This window comes from Castor canadensis, chromosome 6 (assembly GCF_047511655.1).
Source record: "Castor canadensis chromosome 6, mCasCan1.hap1v2, whole genome shotgun sequence".
NCBI lineage: Eukaryota > Metazoa > Chordata > Mammalia > Rodentia > Castoridae > Castor > Castor canadensis.
Window position 1 is genome coordinate 97386522 of NC_133391.1, and position 19781 is coordinate 97406302.

At 36.5% G+C, this 19781-nt stretch overlaps 1 long non-coding RNA gene across 1 annotated transcript in view; it reads right to left on the reverse strand.

The window, feature by feature from the left end:
* The window catches only part of LOC141424166 (uncharacterized), a 244256-nt gene that overhangs the window by 87381 nt on the left and 137094 nt on the right, over window positions 1-19781 (reverse strand). Inside the window, exon 7 of the long non-coding RNA XR_012449096.1 lies at window positions 15752-15877. This is a non-coding gene — a long non-coding RNA (uncharacterized lncRNA). The remainder of the gene's footprint in view (window positions 1-15751; window positions 15878-19781) is intronic.

Consider the following 19781-nt stretch of genomic DNA (forward strand, 5'->3'; position numbering starts at 1 on the left):
GAATCATTTCACGGTAACTAAAGAACGCTGACAGTCTTCAACAGAGAAATAGCCATCTTTAATTTGCAAGGTTGTAGACATAAAAAGTATGGTTTTCTAGAGTCTTCATACACTGAAAGAACAAACAGAAAGAAAAGTACAAGAACTTTGAAAGCTAACCTGGAAGGAAAAGATGTCACAGTTCTATTTAACCTACAGAATATAAGTTTTATGAGCAAGCTGGAAGCATACTCAGTGGGCTTTATAGTAAGTTCTCTAAACATGTAAACCAAAGATAACATGCTAAAAAGGAATAGGCATTAATGAATCTGCATATCAAATTAGTAAATCAATGTGTTCCAGATTGTTGCTTCAGAAACACTAAGCAGACAACAAGCAAGAGTCAGGCCACAGAAGTGGTAAAATTATAGTGCTTTCTTTTGTAACCAGTCCTGTCACATAATGAGTACATCTTAACTCCAAAAATTTTATAAAGGAACAAAATATGCATTAAGAGACTTACTTCTGCCCAATGCATTTAATGTAGCAAAAAGAATAAAATAGAAATACACTGTGACCAGACAGAAAAGAAAACAAGATTAAGAGATTTGCAAATGTGTCTACACTGGTTCGAAGGACACCTGGCTTTATAATGGACTCCTTAAAAGAATTCTGAAAAAAAAATTTTTTTTCTTTAGAAATCTTAAGTCTTTCTCAATAAGGTAATTTCAAGGGGAAAAAAAGGAATGATGAAGAGGCAAATAAAGAAAAACATGGAGAGTGTTAGACAAGTCAGGAACATGGGTTCTAGTTCTAGTCTTGATTCTGCCCTGATGCTCAGTGGTAGTATCCCATTCTGATACCGCATGTGCTAAAACTGGAATGTGTTTTTCTTTTAATGGAAATTTACTTGTGCTTATTGTTCTGAGTTTGAGCTAGTTTCCCATATTTTGCTTCTGAAAATAAGGCTATAATCAAATGTTGGCCAATTGTTTTCATTACAAATTCTAGTAGTATTTGAAATTCTCACCTGGAACTGACATGGTCTAACCAGTGGCTTGTAAACTAGTTTTACAATGCTTTTTGGTCAACAGGCTTGTTACACAGAAGCCTGATGGAAAAAAACAGAAAAAGGAAAAGTGCTTTCCATTTTGTAAAAAACCAAGAGAGCCTGGGGCTTGGGGAATGAGGGATAGAAAAGGAAGAGTTCTGTTCATTTAACTTCTCCATTGTGTTTTCCCAGAGGTCCCCAAGGAACAACCAGTACCAGTGGAGTGCTTACGACATCCATTGTCTAGGCAAGGAAACAGTTCAGCAGTGAAAAGCCGTAGTAAGTTCTTACCACAGTTCTTGAGCTTCCTCAGACTCAGTGTGAAAGTCAAGGTTCTGCAAAATCTTAACCACACTCAAATAAAATAAGCAAAGACATCTGGAAACAACACAACTCTGTTGATACTACTGTAAAACCTCTGTTTCTACAGTGAGTAAAGTAACTAACCACCTAACATCATTTAGCCTTTACTTGGTATCAACTAATCACAAATACATCTGAAGGATGTTTCGTTTAGAGTGCTATCAAAAGGAAAATGCAAAAATAAAACCAAAACTTTACCAGAATTATAGACCCAGAAGAATCTGCCTCATGCCCTGTAGAGTTCCTCTTGATTAAAATGTATTTCAAGAGTGGCAATGTACTCTTAATCTTCTCATAAGTCTTTTAAGATAAGATGTGTATCACATATTTGAAAAGTCACTTTACATTGGAGGTAAAGAATGAGTGGTAGATACAGTACAGACTTTAATGATGAATTCATCGTGAAGCCAACTTGGCTTAACATCTCTACTGGGATTCAGCCATGCCTGGGTTTCTAGACAACTAGAGTGATTGTCCACACAAACCCCACCTGAGGCCTATTTCCATGAATGGATTTATGGGAGGTTTGTTTGATGTGGGGAGCAGGAAAGAACTATACAAAAGTAGATATTCTGGGTAGCAAGGCTTGTGGATTTCTCTAAGCTATAAAGAGGGAGGTGGTAAGCCAATGATATCCAAAAGACAGAAGGTCATCTGCTATTGTTTGGATATGGTTTAACTGCATCCCCAAAAGTCTCATGTGTTGGAAGATTGAACCCTCAAGGGGTTATATGGGATATGGTTGAATCTTTGCTATGTGGGATTTAGTGAAAGATCCTTAGGACACTGGGGAAGCCATCGTTGGAAGGGATTATGAAAGCTCTCATGGGACTCCTAAGCTCTCACAGGTCAAGATGTTGTAAGAGCAACCCTGATTACAGAATTTGTCCCTAGCTTCTGTTGAATGAGGTGATCTCCTCCTTCCATATATATTTCCACCACTGCTATCCACTATGAAGTAACACAGCCAAATGGGGGAACAGTCACTCACCAAAGTCTACACCATGCTGTTTACACTTTTAGCCTCCAAACCTGTGATCTAACTAAACTTCTTTTTTTAATAAGGTTGGCCTGCCTCCACTATTTTATTATTATAGTAAGGTACAAATGAGCAATGCAATATTTAAATAAGGTTATTTTTTTACCCAACCAATATTAATAGAGTGCTTACTGTAAGTCTCATGCATTGTTGTAGGTAATGAGAGTACAGCAGTGAAAAACCAAAAGGTCCAACCTCTGGTAAAAAGGAAAATAGCATGCAAATAAGTTATAGATGACAATGAGTACTATGAAACAAATAAAGCAATGCAGAACATGGCAATAACTTTGAATAGGAGAGAGAAGACCTTCACAAGGAGGGACCTTTGAGATGACATGGAAGGACGTCCTTGAACCCTCTTCTCTGTAACATGGGGAAAACTAGATCTTCCCAAGTTTCTCCTCTTCCTAAGGGCTTAGGATCTTTTCTTCATGTTAGAAATAGGATCAGAAGAAAAACATGCCTGTCTAAGAAACAGGAAGAACAAAAACTCTAGGCAGGAGATATCTTGGTCCTCCAAAGACAAAAGGCAAGCAATGTGGCCAGAGCCTATTGAGAGAGGGTAACACAGCATGAGGGGCCAGGTTCCCTCCAGTACTGCAGGGGTTTCTCTTCTACTCTGAGTTATGGAAACTCGCTGGAGGATTTTAAACAAGAAAGAGTGTTTATTTTATTTATTGCTTTAAAATATCACTGCATTGTGAATGCAAAGAATGTAGTGAGCAAGAGTTCAAAAGATTAGAATGGAGATTAGAATTCTGTCACTTTTGGCCTAGAAGAGACTGATATGTCTTGAGATCAGAGGTATCAGTGAAAAGAAGACAAGTAGATAGTAACAAAGTTGATTTTGGAACTAGAACTACAGAATTGCTGATGGGTTGGTTATGGCAGGTATGGGAAAAGCTAGTGTTTAGCTTAGGTAATTGGAAGTGGTGATGTTTTCAACGGGAAGGTAGGCATAAAATGGCATGCTCTTAAGGACTAACTCAAGATCCTGACTAATGTTACTCAGACATGCTGGAGATGCCTAAATTCTTGAGACCTAGGAAGGACATCCTTGAACCCTTATCTCTTTATCATAGGGAGAACGGGACCTTCCCCATAGGAACAGTTGCTCTTTTCTCCAAAAGTTTAGGATCTCATTATCCTCTGTTTCAGCCTTCTATGTTTTCACTTCCTTCTCCCACTCAACCTATCTACCTTCACCCATTTTCTTTTTATTTATTTCATTTAAAATTGTATATTTTCTTACCTTGTGCATTTTTTCATAAAACCACTAATGGCACGGTATGTAATGTCACAAAATTGGCATACTGATTTCAACAAAGCGTGATTAATTTTAAGAGGTATAACACCACATTCTGGATTTTTGCTAAAGGTAATCAAGACAATGCTATTATAACTAATACTTCTTAGAAACAGCTTTATAACATTTCAAAACATATGCATTTTTCTACTTGTCAAAGACTTACTCCATTTCCCAAATGATTTCAAGCTTTCATTGAAATCCTTCTCACTAAAGTCACACTGAGATTAGTACATATAATGGAGAGAAATATTTCTGATCTCACTTTCAGCATAATTATTTTCAAATGGATCTAGAAATGGTACCAAGCTCTTTATTGTACATTCCTGTGCCAGTGATGGTCACTTTCGTATCAAAGTCTTCATATTACTGAACAATTTCTTCCAAATAAAAGCAGTGGTTCATGACAGCTCCTGATGGCAAGTGTGTCCTAGTATAATCCTTCTTATTTCATTTAGGTAGCTTTAGCCAGAGGCCCAAAGAACCAGAACATCTCCTCTTCTCTCAATAGATACCCAGTGAAAAACACAGGCTCCTATTGGTGATTGCCTCTCTTACCCACCATGTTCACAGAACAAATCCACTCAAGCTTAGCATTCTCTGAATTTTTACCTACTATAACAAAGGTTGAGGGCTTACTAATACCATATCCTATTTATAGTCTCCTCAAATTTTAAATGAAAATATGTAAAACCACCTTGGAGGATATTTAAAATAGATATGTGTGGTATCTCTATATATCTAGATTACATTTTACTTTTATCAAAAAATGTCTATCATATACCTATCATGGGCCAGGAACTGTAGATGCCAAGGATAAAGAGAAAAACAAGATAGACATGGCCCCTATCTTCAGGTAGCTCATGGGTCTCAAAGTCATTGTTTCATCATTCCAATGCAAGATGAACCAACATACTTGACCTAGCTTGTTAGCCTTCAAAATAAGTAAATAAAAAGATAGTGAAAGGTTGCATTGGTCTGCTTTGCATTATTATGCAGGCAACTTTAAAGAAAAAAGGTTTATTTAGTTCACAGTTTGGGAGGTTCAAAACACAAGATCAAATGAAGGCCCCATTCATTTGTCCTAGGGTGAAGGTAGCAGATTGTGGCACATCATGGTGAGACTAGGTGGAGTGATCACATCTCAAACAGGAGCAGAGAGAAAGAAAATGAGTATGGCCAGGTTTGCTCTTTTGTTACAATTCTTGTGAAAGCTACTAAAGGGATTTCATAAGAACTAACAAAGGAGCTGGATGCCACAGGCTCACGCCTGCAATCCTAGCTACTCAGGAAGCAGAAATCAGGAGGATCGTGGTTCAAAGACAGCCCAGACAAATAGTTCATGAGCCCCTATCCCCAAAAAACCCATCACAAAAAAGGGCTGGTGGAGGCCCTGAGTCCAAACTCCAGTACTGCAAAGAAAAAAAAGAACTACCGGAGGGGTCGCATGAGAAACACCTCACACCCTTCATTATTTTTTTATTATTTTATTATTCATATGTGCATACAAGGCTTGGGTCATTTCTCCCCCATGCTCCCACCCCCTCCCTTATCATCCACTCCGTCCCCTCTCTCTCCCCCCCCACCCCCTCAATACCCAGCAGAAACTATTTTGCCCCCATTTCCAATTTTATTGTAGAGAGAGTATAAGCAATAACAGGAAGGGACAAGGGTTTTTGCTGGTTGAGATAAGGATAGCTATACAGGGCATTGACTCACATTAATTTCCTGTGCGTGTGTGTTACCTTCTAGGTTAATTCTTTTTGATCTAACCTTTTCTCTAGTTCCTGGTCCCCTTCTCCTATTGGCCTCAGTTGCTTTTAAGGTATCTGCTTTAGTTTCTCTGCGTTAAGGGCAACAAATGTTAGCTAATTTTTTAGGTGTCTTACCTATCCTCACCCCTCCCTTGTGTGCTCTCGCTTTTATCATGTGCTCAAAGTCCAATCCCATTGTTGTGTTTGCCCTTGATCTAATGTCCACATATGAGGGAGAACATTCGATTTTTGGTCTTTTGGGCCAGGCTAACCTCACTCAGAATGATGTTCTCCAATTCCATCCATTTACCAGTGAATGATAACATTTCGTTCTTCTTCATGGCTGCATAAAATTCCATTGTGTCTAGATACCACATTTTCTTAATCCATTCGTCAGTGGTGGGGCATCTTGGCTATTTCCATAACTTGGCTATTGTGAATAGTGCCACAATAAACATGGGTGTGCAGGTGCCTCTAGAGTAACCTGTGTCACAGTCTTTTGGGTATATCCCCAAGAGTGGTATTGCTGGATCAGATGGTAGATCGATGTCCAGCTTTTTAAGTAGCCTCCAAATTTTTTTCCAGAGTGGTTGTACTAGTTTACATTCCCACCAGCAGTGTAAGAGGGTTCCTTTTTCCCCGCATCCTCGCCCACACCTGTTGTTGGTGGTGTTGCTAATGATGGCTATTCTAACAGGGGTGAGGTGGAATCTTAGTGTGGTTTTAATTTGCATTTCCTTTATTGCTAGAGATGGACCTCACACCCTTCATGACCTAAGAACCTCCCATGAGGCACCATCTCCCAAAGATTGCACCACCTCCCATCAGTGCCACCTAGGGCACCAAGCCTTTAATCACAATGGATCCTCGGGGAACATTCAAACCACACCCAAAGTAAAGCAGAAGTTTAATTGAAACTCTATCAGTGACCCGAATTATTGTCACAGATTTTCAAGTAAATACTCATATTAACAAGATAAACTACCTAAAGTTGTCCAGTACATGACCTGTACATTGTAGGCATTGAGAAAGCATCATCACCCTGCCCCTCCCTTTGGTATATATTTAAATTTTACCATCTGTCTTAACCGGAATTCTGCAAAAGAATTAAGCTCTAATGCCCAAAAGCACCAATGGAAGTAATGAGTTGATTTCTCTCCTATGCATCCAGAAGGGAACTACCTATGTGCCAATCTCAAGAGACTTGTGAAAACAACTACTCCAATAGTTTTCAGTAAGGCTTACTTCTCTCATGCAAACCTTAGGTGAAGCTGAGAAAGTTATGGGACAGTGTCAATTTATCATTTATTTTAAAAAGCAAGGTTAAATTGGGGAGGAAATCTAATTTGGGAAAGGCACAGAACCCAGCAACAACAATAAAAAAAATAAACCAGAGGCCAAAAAAGTCTCTAGAGAACTAAGGAAGCAAAGAGAAAAGTCAGACTCACAGAAGGTGAATGCTCTAAGGAAAACAACTGTGCAAAGACCAGGGCCAAGGAAACACTCGTTCAGACTAAAATCAAATACAGTGCAGCTAACACCAAAACAAATGCCCCCATTCACAGAAAGAGACTAACCAGAAAAGCTTAGAAAACATGACTCTCTATATTCCTTAGGGGACCCAAAAACATTTGAGGAAGACTACTAAATGCTCATATACCCTATAATCTTCTAATTAATCTAATATGCAATTAGCTACTTCCATATAGTACAACTGTATGGACCATACATGCAATAATTCATGCCACAAATCTACCATTACCAACAAAGGCTTATTACAAATTGACTTTAAGCAAGTGATATAAAAATTAGATTTATATTTAATGCACTATTGTAAATTACACCAATTGCCAGTGTTAACACTGGCAGCATCACCTGCCAAAAAAGCTTTTAAATGCCTGGAAGGAGCATGCTATCCAAAACTATTAGGGGGAAAATTTTTTTTAAGAGAGATAGTGTGTGTGCATATGAGAAAGAAAGAGACACACACAGAGAAAGAGAGAGAGAGAGAGAAAGAGAGACTTTCCTCTTGTCATTTAATATTCCATAGGAAGACTATAAGCCATATTGTAAAGAAAACACTGATCTTTGTATTTCTTAGTCAAGGACAGAAGCAAGCAGGCTGTTCTTTCTTCCTGTCTTTTACACTTCATCAGTAAAAACAGGTGTGGCTGGAACAAATCACTCCAGTTTTCAATTACACAAAATGGCAACACTCAAATATATTAACTCATTTTCAAATAAATTTATAATTCACTTCAAAAATGAACATATATGAAATTTGGTTCTAAGAATATATGAATTCATACCAGTGATTATTGAATTTTTATAATTTTACAAAAATAATGCATCTAGTGATCACTTCTGCCTACTTTCTACACATTTTTTGCAGTGCTGCAGATGGAACCCAGGGCCTCAGCATGCTAGTGCCCTTCCACTGAGCTACACCCTCGGTTCCTCTACAAATTTTTACAATTAAAGGACAAATATCTTGGTGATGACCACAGATAAAAAAAAAGTGTCTATTATGCCCTCTTTAGTGTATAATTTGACATGTGATGGAAATGTTAAATTATTCCAACCTATTTTAAAGGTTTAGGGCATTGAACTGTTTAAATACCATTGCTACCGATGTTTTGGATAGCAAACATACAAAATACATAAATAAGCCTTCAAAACTGGAGGACCAAATCACTTCATCACTTTTATCAAATAATTAGAGGCTAGAGTTCAAGCTTTTGGTCCAATTGAGTACCAAATCTGACATTCTAATTAACTAAGTTTCTTACCTTAAGCTCTTATAAAAGGTAAATACCCTTTGCATATGGGGGTTACAAGAAAAGATTTATAAGGTGTTTTTGCAGTTTGTGTATATACTGATAAACAAATGATGGCTGTTATTATTGTAAGGAAACAAAGGATTTTAGAATGTCATAGTTTGACTATTCACAAATATAAAAACTTTCATAAATTACCATGGTTTCAGGAAATATTTAAGGTCACTTACAAAGATATTTAAAATATAAAATAAATCAAAACATGAATGCAAAAAGAAAGAGGAAAAATAATCTAAAAGGGCAAAATGTCAAAAAGATGAACTTCCTCAGTTTCATACAGTATGAGCCTAAGATAAAACAGAACAAGTACTCAGGAAAATAATTCCATAATCAACTGATATCAAAGCAAGACGGGAATTTTTTTCAAGAGCCCTTCAAAAGAGGACACAAAATGAACCCCCAAAAATCTCAACAATATTCTTACAAAATTGCATGGCCATTTTAATATACTTTACCACAAATTGCAGTGACATCTGTTTTTGTAAAATCAGAAATTTTACAACAAGCCATCAAAAGGCAGTCTGAATCTGAGAATTTAATAATGAAATAGACTTTATGCTGAGTTTGTAAAGGAATTCCCAGAGAGATCTTTTCTGCACTCCAATAATTGCCCCATCAAACAAGCCTCCACCCTCTGCACTAATCCTTCTGGAATATGGTCTTCATGGAGTAAAGAGAAAGCAGGTACTTTTTGAATGAATGGAGAACATCTCTGTAAGAGAAGCAAGAATTATAACAGAAATCAAAACTGTAAAAACTCTGTTGAATTTAAGTTCTATTATCTCCCTATGCCTGTCAAGCTCTTTTTTTCTCTTAGTGAATAATATCAAAACTCTGAAAATTAAAAGGATAACAAAGTAGGAAGATTTTGCTCTACTTTACTGCCAATTTGGAAGGAGGAAAGGGAGGAAGGTGAAGGAAGGAGAAGTACTTTGAAGTAAACTCTGAAATACATCTCTGAGCCAGTAATTCCTGGCAAAGACAAGCAGATGACTAAAAACAAGTAGAGATATTTCATAAAAAGAGAATAATAATAATAATATCTGGCTTTTGTTGAGTGCTAACTGAGCACTTTAAGCTGAGTATTTCATTTCAAGTTCACAAGGACCTTACGGGGAGAGTACTTCTTTATTCCCTTTTTGCAAGTAAGGAAAGTTACACAAATGCTGAGATCATTTGATTGCATTTTCACAGTGCCTACAAGTGGCAAAGCCAGGATTCAAAGGCAAGTCATGGAAAATACTCTCACAGTGCCTCATATTAGAAGAAGAATTCACTCACATATCTGATCCAGTGTTTCATCATCAAAGTTAGCTTCAAATTTTGAAGAGCTAACCTTTTGATTCTTCCTCCAGCACTGAGAAAAATCTCTGAGGTCACCATAAATAAGAAATTACAATTATTCATACCCACCATGAAATATGACATTCATAGAGTTCATAATCACTGGACTAGCAACCCAAAAGCTTACCGTTCAAACATAAAGGCACTTCAGACACCACTTAAAATGCTAAGTAAAAAACTATTATCAACTTGGAAGCCTACAACCCATGATTGCTTTGCTCTTAAAGGACTCAGAATCCTCATAGTTAAGTAACAGGCAGAATAATCGGCACAGAATCAGAGCCTGATTTAGTAAAATATGGTCACTTGCAATATATACAAAGTGTCCTCTTGGGTTAAAATATCTTTGCATCCATCAGTCAAGAACACTTTGTTCTAAGAGTAAGGATATTATTCAAAAATTTAATTAAAGGGGGGAAATAACTATAAGATAAGTCATTAAAGTCAACTGATGTCCTACTCAAACATTAAAGGACAGGTAAAAGGTAACAGCACATAAAATAAAGTATTGAGATAAATTTATTCTTATCTTCAGTAACATGATTATACATTAATAGCTGTTGTAGTCTTCAGTTCTATAAAACAATTTGCATTGTTCTGTTACCTCTTATTGACTTACCTCACATTTATATGAGATCAGTGTTCAAAGTGTTTGTTATCACTGTTAATAAATATAGGTATAGGTAACTATCACCTTGCTTTTTACGAAAACACATGTATGAAGCTCTTCCTAGGGATGTACCAGGCACTCCCTACAAGATAAGAATATAAAGAGGAATAGGGAACAAAGTAAGGTTCCTACCTTTAAGAGGCTTATGCATTTAGGTGAAAAATTTGGAAGTTAAAATGAATTACAGTTAAATCTGTGTGTTTTAGGATATTTAAAATCAGAGAGAATTAAAAAGGAAAAACAATTTTAAAAATTTAAAGATTTGGGATTAGATTTTTTACAGAAAAACATAAGACTAGGATGCAATTTAACTGCCTTTAAAAAGTTTTGTGGGAAAAAAAAAAGTTTTGTGGGTATTTCTAAGCTGTCTCTACAACAAAATTTACAAAACAGGAAATATTTGGTGTGAAAAAACATAGGGACAACCTTTAATGATCAAGCTGATTAAATTTTGCTGAGAAAATTTTTTCTAGATCTAAAATTACAATAAATCAATAAATAAAATAAATGTTGACTAATTTATTAATAGAACCAACTGAAAAAAATTGTGAAAAGAGGCAACAAAATATAACTTCAGGCCTTGTAACTCAGAGAATAAAATAAGAGTTGCCCAAATTGTGAAAAGAGGCAACAAAATATAACTTCAGGCCTTGTAACTCAGAGAATAAAATAAGAGCTGCCCCCGCAATCATTCTGAACTTCAATTCAGAAAATACTTGGCTTAAAACTTAAGCCAGCAAACAAAAGTGTCAGAAACTTTATTTTTTGAGTCCTCCATCATCATCATTATTATTTTCTTGTTGGTGGTGGTGGTACTGAACTTTGAACTCAGGGCCTCGCACTTGGTAAGTAGGTGCCTTACCACTTGAGCCACTCCACCAGCCCTTTCTTGTGCTAGATTTTTTCAAGTTAGGGTCTCGAAAACTATTTGCCCAGGATGGCTTCAAACCTTGATCCTCCTGATCTCTGCCTCCTGAGTAGCTAGGATTACAGGCATGAGCCACCAGTGCCCAACTTTCCATCACTATTTTAACCCTTCCCAATCAACAAGTCTCTAGGAAGGAAATTTATTAGAAGTAAAAACAAAACAAAAGTGGTCATTAGGGCCATTGTATGATTTTTTTTTAAATGTAAAGAACTGGCCTAAAGAACAATCACCTCACCTCTAAGTTTCCTTGCCTCTGTGCTTCAGAGATCCAGCATAAACATGCTAAAATAATGGATATGAGTGTTTCTCATAAAACTATTCAATTTCAAGGAACTATTATTAATATCTAGTGTATGTACCTTAAGAACCTCTATATGGTATAGTAATGAGAATAGAACATACCAAAGAGGTTATTAAAAAAATATATATAGGGGGGAAAAGGGAATAAATGATGGCATTTTTGAAAGTCAAAAAACCAGAATACAGTAATTAAGTTATCCTGTTGGAGCCAGGTGTGTTGTCTTACACCTTATAATCCTAGCTACTTGGAAGGCAGAGATCAAGGGGATTGCTGTTTGAGGCTACCCAGGGCAAAAAGTTAATGAGACTCCATCTCAACCAATAGCTGGGTGTGGTAGGAAATGGTTAGCCTAAATAGGAGGATCATGGTCCAGTCTGGTAATCAAGAGAGAGATGCTGTTCAAAAAATACCCACAGCAGAAAAAAAAGAAAGGATCTTGGTTCAAGCGGTAGAGCACCTGCCTAGCCAGAGCAAAGCCCTGAGTTCAAACACCAAGACTGAAAAAAAAAATTGTTTGATTCATATTAAGCATGCATATATTGAACACCTATTAGCCCTGAGTACTGTACTGGGCTCTGGAGACAGCAAAACTAGTAAGAATGGTACCTGCTAGCTGGAGCTTACAATTGCTTCATTGACTACAAATCTGTATTATCTGATGAATAATGAAAATGACCACACTGACTGAGCTAGGCAGTTACTTTATTTGACCTCATATGTGAAAAAGGACTTATGGAAGCAGGCATATAAAAATGGAAACCTGATACTGAATATCCATTAAAAACCCATATAATGAATTCCACTCCCACAAATGTGTAAGCTTAACTAAAACAAACAACAAAAACAAAGCCGTGAACTCTTGCTTGGAATTCTTGGATAATTGCCATGTTTCTCAATGATATGTGAAATGAAATTTGAGTCCATTCACTGCCCCCATGAAGAGGGCTCCTTACTTGTTTTCTCAGATGTATGGATCCAAAAGAACCACCTTCAGCCCCAGGTGGTTTTGATTTGATTATTTGTCATCGAACAAGCTGGAATTTACCTTAATTGGGATTTTTCAGACTCAAATATTCCCAGTACCAATTATTATCTTTACTGAGAAGAAAAAAAAAAAAAAAGAAAGGATTCCAAATAACTTGAACTATGCTCCTGGAGTTTGGGAATTTGAATCCAAGGAAGAAATTCTTGGTTATAGAGCTGAGTTATAACGGAAAAATGAAAGTATCTAGGCATTTCAAAATTGCTAAAACTCAAGAAAGAAACATTCTTTTCATGTTATAAAGAAATGTAACTTAAGCAGTATTCTCTCTAGTTTATAACAAATCTTTCCTCTATTTTGATTTAAGAACACAAGTTAGTGTTTGTCTGAAGCTAAAAATAGTAGTTTCTCAAAACTTTTATTTTTGCCTTTGTGATTTTTTTTCCTAACCAAATTGAAACTGACCAATGAAATTAAAAAAAAAAAACCCTTATGTTCAACAGCATCCTATAATCATAGAAGTTCTCATTAATCACTGAAATAGCTTAAATGGTTAGAAATTATGATTAATTTGAAGCCCTGCCAACCTAAAAGACACAATTTTGGAATGGGAAAAATTAGAATTCTTAATTGCAGAAGGAAGAAAAAGAAATATTCTGGTGGAATGAACAGACTAAATTTGGATTAAAATTATATTTATCTTTTCATCATAATACCACATTTGGCTTAATTGATGGGGGAGGAAGTGAGAAGAAAATGGACTGTCCCTGGGAACACTCACTGACAGCCCATCGCTCACTGGCCCAGCAAGCACACACACATTTTCCTATCCTGGAAATCTTTGCCTGCTAGGAGAACCAATGACATGATCCCATTCCACTTACACTTCAATTGAACTTGCAAATGAAATTTGCAGACTAGGATGATCAATTGTATTTCTTGGCTTGCTTTAACCTCAGAGCTTCACCTCCAAAATGCTGACTTGGTTAAACTTGCTGAAACTACTCTGAGCCCTTTTTTAAGCAAGTTTTGTCCTGATCTGGTTTCTCTCCCACTCCCCTAATCAAAATGAATACAAACTGGGTGGAGTTAGTCCCTGTGATTACTACAAACCATTTAATCAGAATGAAACCATGAAAGGATTAAATTCTGATGTCTCTGTCTTTTGTAATAGTCATAGCAGCTACAGATAACAAAAGAAAAAATTCATATCTTCCTATTTTTGCTATGCACCGTGCTACACTGTAAGGATACAAGTCAAAACATAATTCTTTCCCAAGGGCCACATTATATGTTCAGCAAATTCATGAGCCAAATGTTATTCTATATGCTAGAGATATAAAAGTGAACAGTATATGTCCTTTTGAAGATTATGTTGCAGTAGGCATAGATAAGCAGTCTTTTAAAAATCAGCAAGAAAGGGCTGGAGGTATAGAGTTCAGTGGGAGAGCACTTCCCTAGCATGTGTGAGGCCCTGGACTTATCCACCAACACTGGGGGAAAAAAAACAATAGGGTATTTTATATAGTGACAAGATTTTATAAAATAAAATTTAAAATAAGCTGGGGAATAGGTGGGAAATGCCTGTGGTGAGAATATCAGATAGATGATATTCAACATAGGTGAGTATCACATGAGATATAAAGGTAAAAGTAAGGGAATGAGCAAGAACTGCTGTCTTTGAGAGGAAGTAATTGAGGCAGATGGAAGAGCCAGAGAAAATGTGCTCAATTATGCTTGCCAACAGAGGATCAGCCAGGAGACCAATGTAGCAAAGGAGAGAATAGTAGATGATATCACAAAGAGAATAGGGAACCAGGTCAAGGGAAGCCTTCCTAGGCATATGAAGATGTGTGTATTTACAGAGTTAATGGGGATGCCAGCAGAGGTTTTAAGTAGAGGACTGACTTGATTTGATTTATAAATGTATTAGTACATATACATGTTATCTTCTGTGATGTGTGAGGAGGTTATTATAGTATTCTAGGCAAGAGACAGTAGACCAGGGCAGGAGATCTTTGATTGTTTGAAACAGGAAACTAGTCTACCAAAAAACAAAAGCAGAATATTATAAAATTGACAGGGAACATGAAGAACCATAATTGGGAAACAGGATAGAATCAAGGCTAGGAAGTTCCTATCAGGGCAGTATCCCTGGAATGCATGAGCTTCAACTGCCTTTTTTGACTTTGTACCACTCTGCTCAAAATTCAAGTAACTGGGGAAGTTTTAGGTTTCGAAGCTCAAGTCACTCACCCATTTCTTAGCCCATACCTAGTGGTAGAGTGAGCATCCAGGGATTTTCTACTAGGAGTACAAGGTGGCTGATTTACCACCCCGCAGGACTCTAGGACTGCGCTTGAGGAAGAGAGATAACTCCCCCAAAAGGAAATCTGGATGCTAATGGGAAGGAAAAATGAATACCAGAAAGCATAGTCTAGGAATAAAAGCAGAATTATAAATAAAAGATACTTGAGAATAAGTCATTTTCACAAATTATTTCATACTTTTCAGTAAAGAGGTATTGGTGTCCTGTTGTCATTTTACCTACCTTGAAGTATAAGTATAAATGATTAGTTCACTTGCCATTAATTCCTCAGATTTACAAAGATTTCCCTTAAAATGCCTTGAATGGCTAAACCATTTGAGAAAATATTTAATTTGCTTTTTAAGCCTACATAACATGTAACACATATTCACTACACCTCTCTCTTAGAAGAATCAAAAGAAGTACATGTGAGTTAGTTCATATATGGATACCTTGTAAATTTCTAACCATAAACAGTTGAATAGAAATCCAAATACTTCATCTTAAATCATTCTTTTTTATTCTTTATCAATAGTTCCTTTCCTTAGAACAGAAAATAGACAACATGATAGTCACTCATCCTTTTAATAACAGTCTGCAAATTCTACAGATCATCTCTCTAGGGGACAAGCTGGTGACATGAGCTTTCAGACCTTTCAAAGGAGCAGTTGCAACTCCAACCCAGTCAATTTTGCCACTTAAGAAAGTAAATCTAGAGATCCCATTTCTTCCCATATTTCAAAAGAAACTGAGATTCTAGATCTATGCTATAAACTTTGGGATTGGAGGGGTGGCGTTCATTTGTTTCTATTTGATTTAAACATTGTGATGGAAACTATTATTTAATTTTTGAGCAATATATAGGTCAAATAAAATGCCTACGTGTCACCTCTGCTCTCCATTTCAAATGTCTTCCAAGTTTGATAATAACACAACCCTTTCTTCTTCTCACGGGAAACAGATGAAGTCCATGGCAAAGACACATGATTCCCCCAGAATTCCCTTCATACTCCAACTGCAAGAAAAATAATGAATGCTTTAGAATGATTTCAAAGTAACATTTTCCAGTAAAGGTATGGAAGTGTCCTGGCTTGCTGCTCCCTGTATAATGTCCAGAACCACAACAGAAGCGTTAGGGTGAGACTGCCATGCCAACTGGGGCAGCTGATGAGGGACACATGAGTTCATCTAAATGAGACACTTAAGCAATGAAGTAACTGAGTGAAAGGAAAAAAATAATATGCTGAAACAGGTTCTGGCGGGGGTAGAGGGCACGAGAAGGGGGAAGGGAGCCAGGATTAGAAAAGAGAGTCTTCTTGATTACTCAGCCCCAACTTTCTTTCCCAGCCCACCTTCCTAGTTCTTTTACATGCGTGGATCGTCTTCTTAAAGACAACTGAGCACTGTGAACACCAAGCCTCATGTAAGAAGCGATAGACAAAAAATGTATGCTTGAATTTCCTGAAGCAATTGAGAAGAAATTTTTATGGAATATGCTCAGAGAATTGGTTAGTCAGTAGAGATTTCTGTAAATATTTTTAAAGGTATTTATAAGTGACTTAATCCAGACAACTGGGTTTCCTTTTGCATTTTTCCTTCTAAACAGTAGAAGCTTTATTCACAAACTCTATGTGAAAGAAACATGTTTTTCTATCCCATGGTTAAGGGTCTGGAGAGTCATTTCCTTTCTACTATGCAACCCCACTTACTTCAGGTGATTAGTAAACCACAATCACGCGAGGGGACAATAAGGCAATGCCCTGAGAAAATTCTTTTCAATCCTCTCAAAACTTTTGCAAATATTAGCCAATTAATTGATAGCGTTAACCTTTAAAAAAAAGTGAAAATTGAAGCAGAAGATATTTTTAAAATTTTCTCTACAAAGGGGTTCAGTGTCTGAGTCTGAATTAGAACTTGGACCTTCCTCACAGCAGTTCAGAGATTCAACTCATGTAAACATTTGAAAGGTCAGCTGTTCATCAAATACTTCTCCAACTACAGCAAACTTATCCTTATTAAGTTTCTTTTGCAAAAGTTCCAAGGTGCTGAACACTCATCCATTGCCACCAAAAATTAACAATCCAAAACATCTTAAATGCAGAGAATTTTTTTGTTAGCATGTTGAAGCTTCAGGCTATCTTAGGATCAGAGAATATTTGAGCAAAAAGCAGGCTAGGAAAAAAGACATTAGGCTCAGAATTTTTCCCAAGATTTTCCCTTCTCTGTTCAAGCATGTTTGCCACAGTAAGAAAAAGAATGTGTGCTCTTCAAAAAATAACTCTGTGCTTCCAGAAAATGGAAAGAAAAGTAAAAAGCAAGCAAAACAATTTTCACTGGCCTAATATTGAAAAGGGTCTAAGAAACTTATAGTCATAAATAGGCACCATAGTGATTCTTTACCTGTCTAGTTAACTCTGATTTGAACATAGCTATCTCCTTAAAGTTTAATGACTTCAAACAATTACTTGACTTCCTCATATGCCATGAGTTCCCTCCACTCACATTTGTTCTGCACATTCTACATGGAAAATCTCAAGCCTAAATTTCAACAATACCATTTATTTGGGACTTAAGGACTGAATGGCGGCGACCACTTTTAGAAGGTTTCTGATCTCACACCCACACATTCTCATAGACTAGTTTCTACATGGCCATGTTTAACCGACAGGGTTACATCATGAGCCATCTGGCACATAAGCAACAGGACTCTAGCAGGATTTAAGTTTCAGACACAAGGTTCACTTGAAATAGATGGTAGACTAAATGCAAAAAGACACTGTTAAACTTTGAGAGAAGTTTGAACTCAAGGCATTGTGCTTGCTAGGCAGGTACTCTCCCATTTGAGCTACACCAATAGCCTAAAGAAAGTCTTTTTGACATTGGTTTAGAGAAAAATTTCTTAAGACACAAAAAGCACTAAAAAAGGAAAAATAGATAAAGTGAAATTAATCCAAATTTACCACTTTTGTTCTCTAAAACACCATTAAGACAACAAAAATGTAGGCCAGGGACTATGAGAAAATATTTATAAAATGTGTATTTGACAAAGGACTTTGTACCCAAAGTATTTTTTTAAAAGCATGCATACAATTCAGTAAGATACATAAACCATTTTTAAATGAGCATAAGATCTGAATAGGCAATCAAAGAAGTTATGCAAATAACCAATGGACACAGCAAAAGATGCTCAGTATCACTAGTCATCAAGAAAATACAAGTTAAAACCACAAGAGTTATCACTAAACATTTAACCAAATAATTAAAGTTTAACAGACTTACAACATCCAGTGTTGTCAAGGGCAGGAGCAGCCAGAACTCTAACACACTGCTGAAGGAAGGCAACTCAGCACAGCTGAGTTGAAAAACAGTGTGGCAATATTCCGTAAAGCTAAACATAAATTTATTATATGACCAGCAAGAATATTCCTATTATATGCCCCCCCTGGAGAATGAAAACATATTTTAACAGAAATAAATGTATGCAAATATTCATAGCATCTTTTTTCATAATTACCAGGAATGAGAAATAGTCCAAATGCCCATCAGCAGGTGAATGCATAGATATAAATCTAGGCAGATCTATAATATGAAATACTACTTTTCAACAAAGTAGAAAAACTACTAATAAAAATAATAATATAGATAAATCTAAAAAGCATTGTTAAACAAAACAATCTTGACTCCATATTGTATGATTCCATTTGCTGATATTCTGAAAAAGGCAAAGCTATAGTGACAGAAAACAAATCAGTGGCTTCCCAGAACCAGGAACCAGGGGGAAAGAACAGAATACAAAGGAGTGCAGGGTACCTTCTAAGGTGACAGAATTTATCCCCTTATCTTGGTTGTGGTGGCGATTTTATGGTTGTATATAATTACCAAATTTCATCTTACTGTACACTTAAATGAGTGAAATTTATTGTATGAATATTATATTTCAATAAAGCTAAAAGAGAAATCTCCACGTCAGGAAGTCTTCATTTATTCCTCTTTGTTCTACAAAATTCTGCTTTTTGAAATAATCTAATCTAAACACTTTGTCTTTGCAGTTTCATAACAGATTTGAGGTTTCCTTTCAGAAGGAACCCATTAAACATTTTATATCTGTGATTTGTTTTGATATTGTTTCAGGTTAATAAGACATCAGAAAACTGAACAATGATTTGATTTGTTCCTTTGTCATCTTCACAACACTACTTTTTGGAGCAGGAAGTCCTCACTGGAAGTTGATACTATGCAATTCAATATGTATTCCTAAGCTTTTATTGCCTTCAACTCTGGAACCAGTCTGCTGGGTTCAAATTAAGGTCTAACACTTAATGGTATGACCTTGGACAAGTTACTTAACTTCACTGCTTCAATTTCCCCATCTATGACATGGAGATGATACCTGCCTACCTCAAAGGGCGGTTCAGAGTATTCAAGGAGCTAGTACATTAAAAGTGTTTAGAAGAGTGCCTAGCACATAATCACCTCACCTCTACTGTTATGAGTGAGGTACTAAAACTACAAGGAGGGGCCAGACAGGTTTGGTTTTGTTTGTTTTGATTCTTACAGTTGGTAGAGAGAAGGAGAACAAATTAATAACAACATGTGGAAAGAGACACAAAGAATTGTTTAAGTACCATGACAGCACAGGTGTGTGAGCAATGCATGGTCACAGTAAGGGAAGGCTGTCAAGGAACCCTACAAAGAAACAACTAAGCCCCAGAGAGAAAAAAAAAAATAGTTCTTCAGCCAGAGTAGTACTAACAATGGTTATGATCATGTATACAATGTCTGCTAAATGCTGTATACTGTGCTATATGTTTTGCACAGGCCATTTCTCTTATAATTGTTGCAATAACCCCACAAGACAGGCACTACGTTACCTATTTTACACAGAAGATAACAAAGTGTCAGATATTGTGAATCACTTG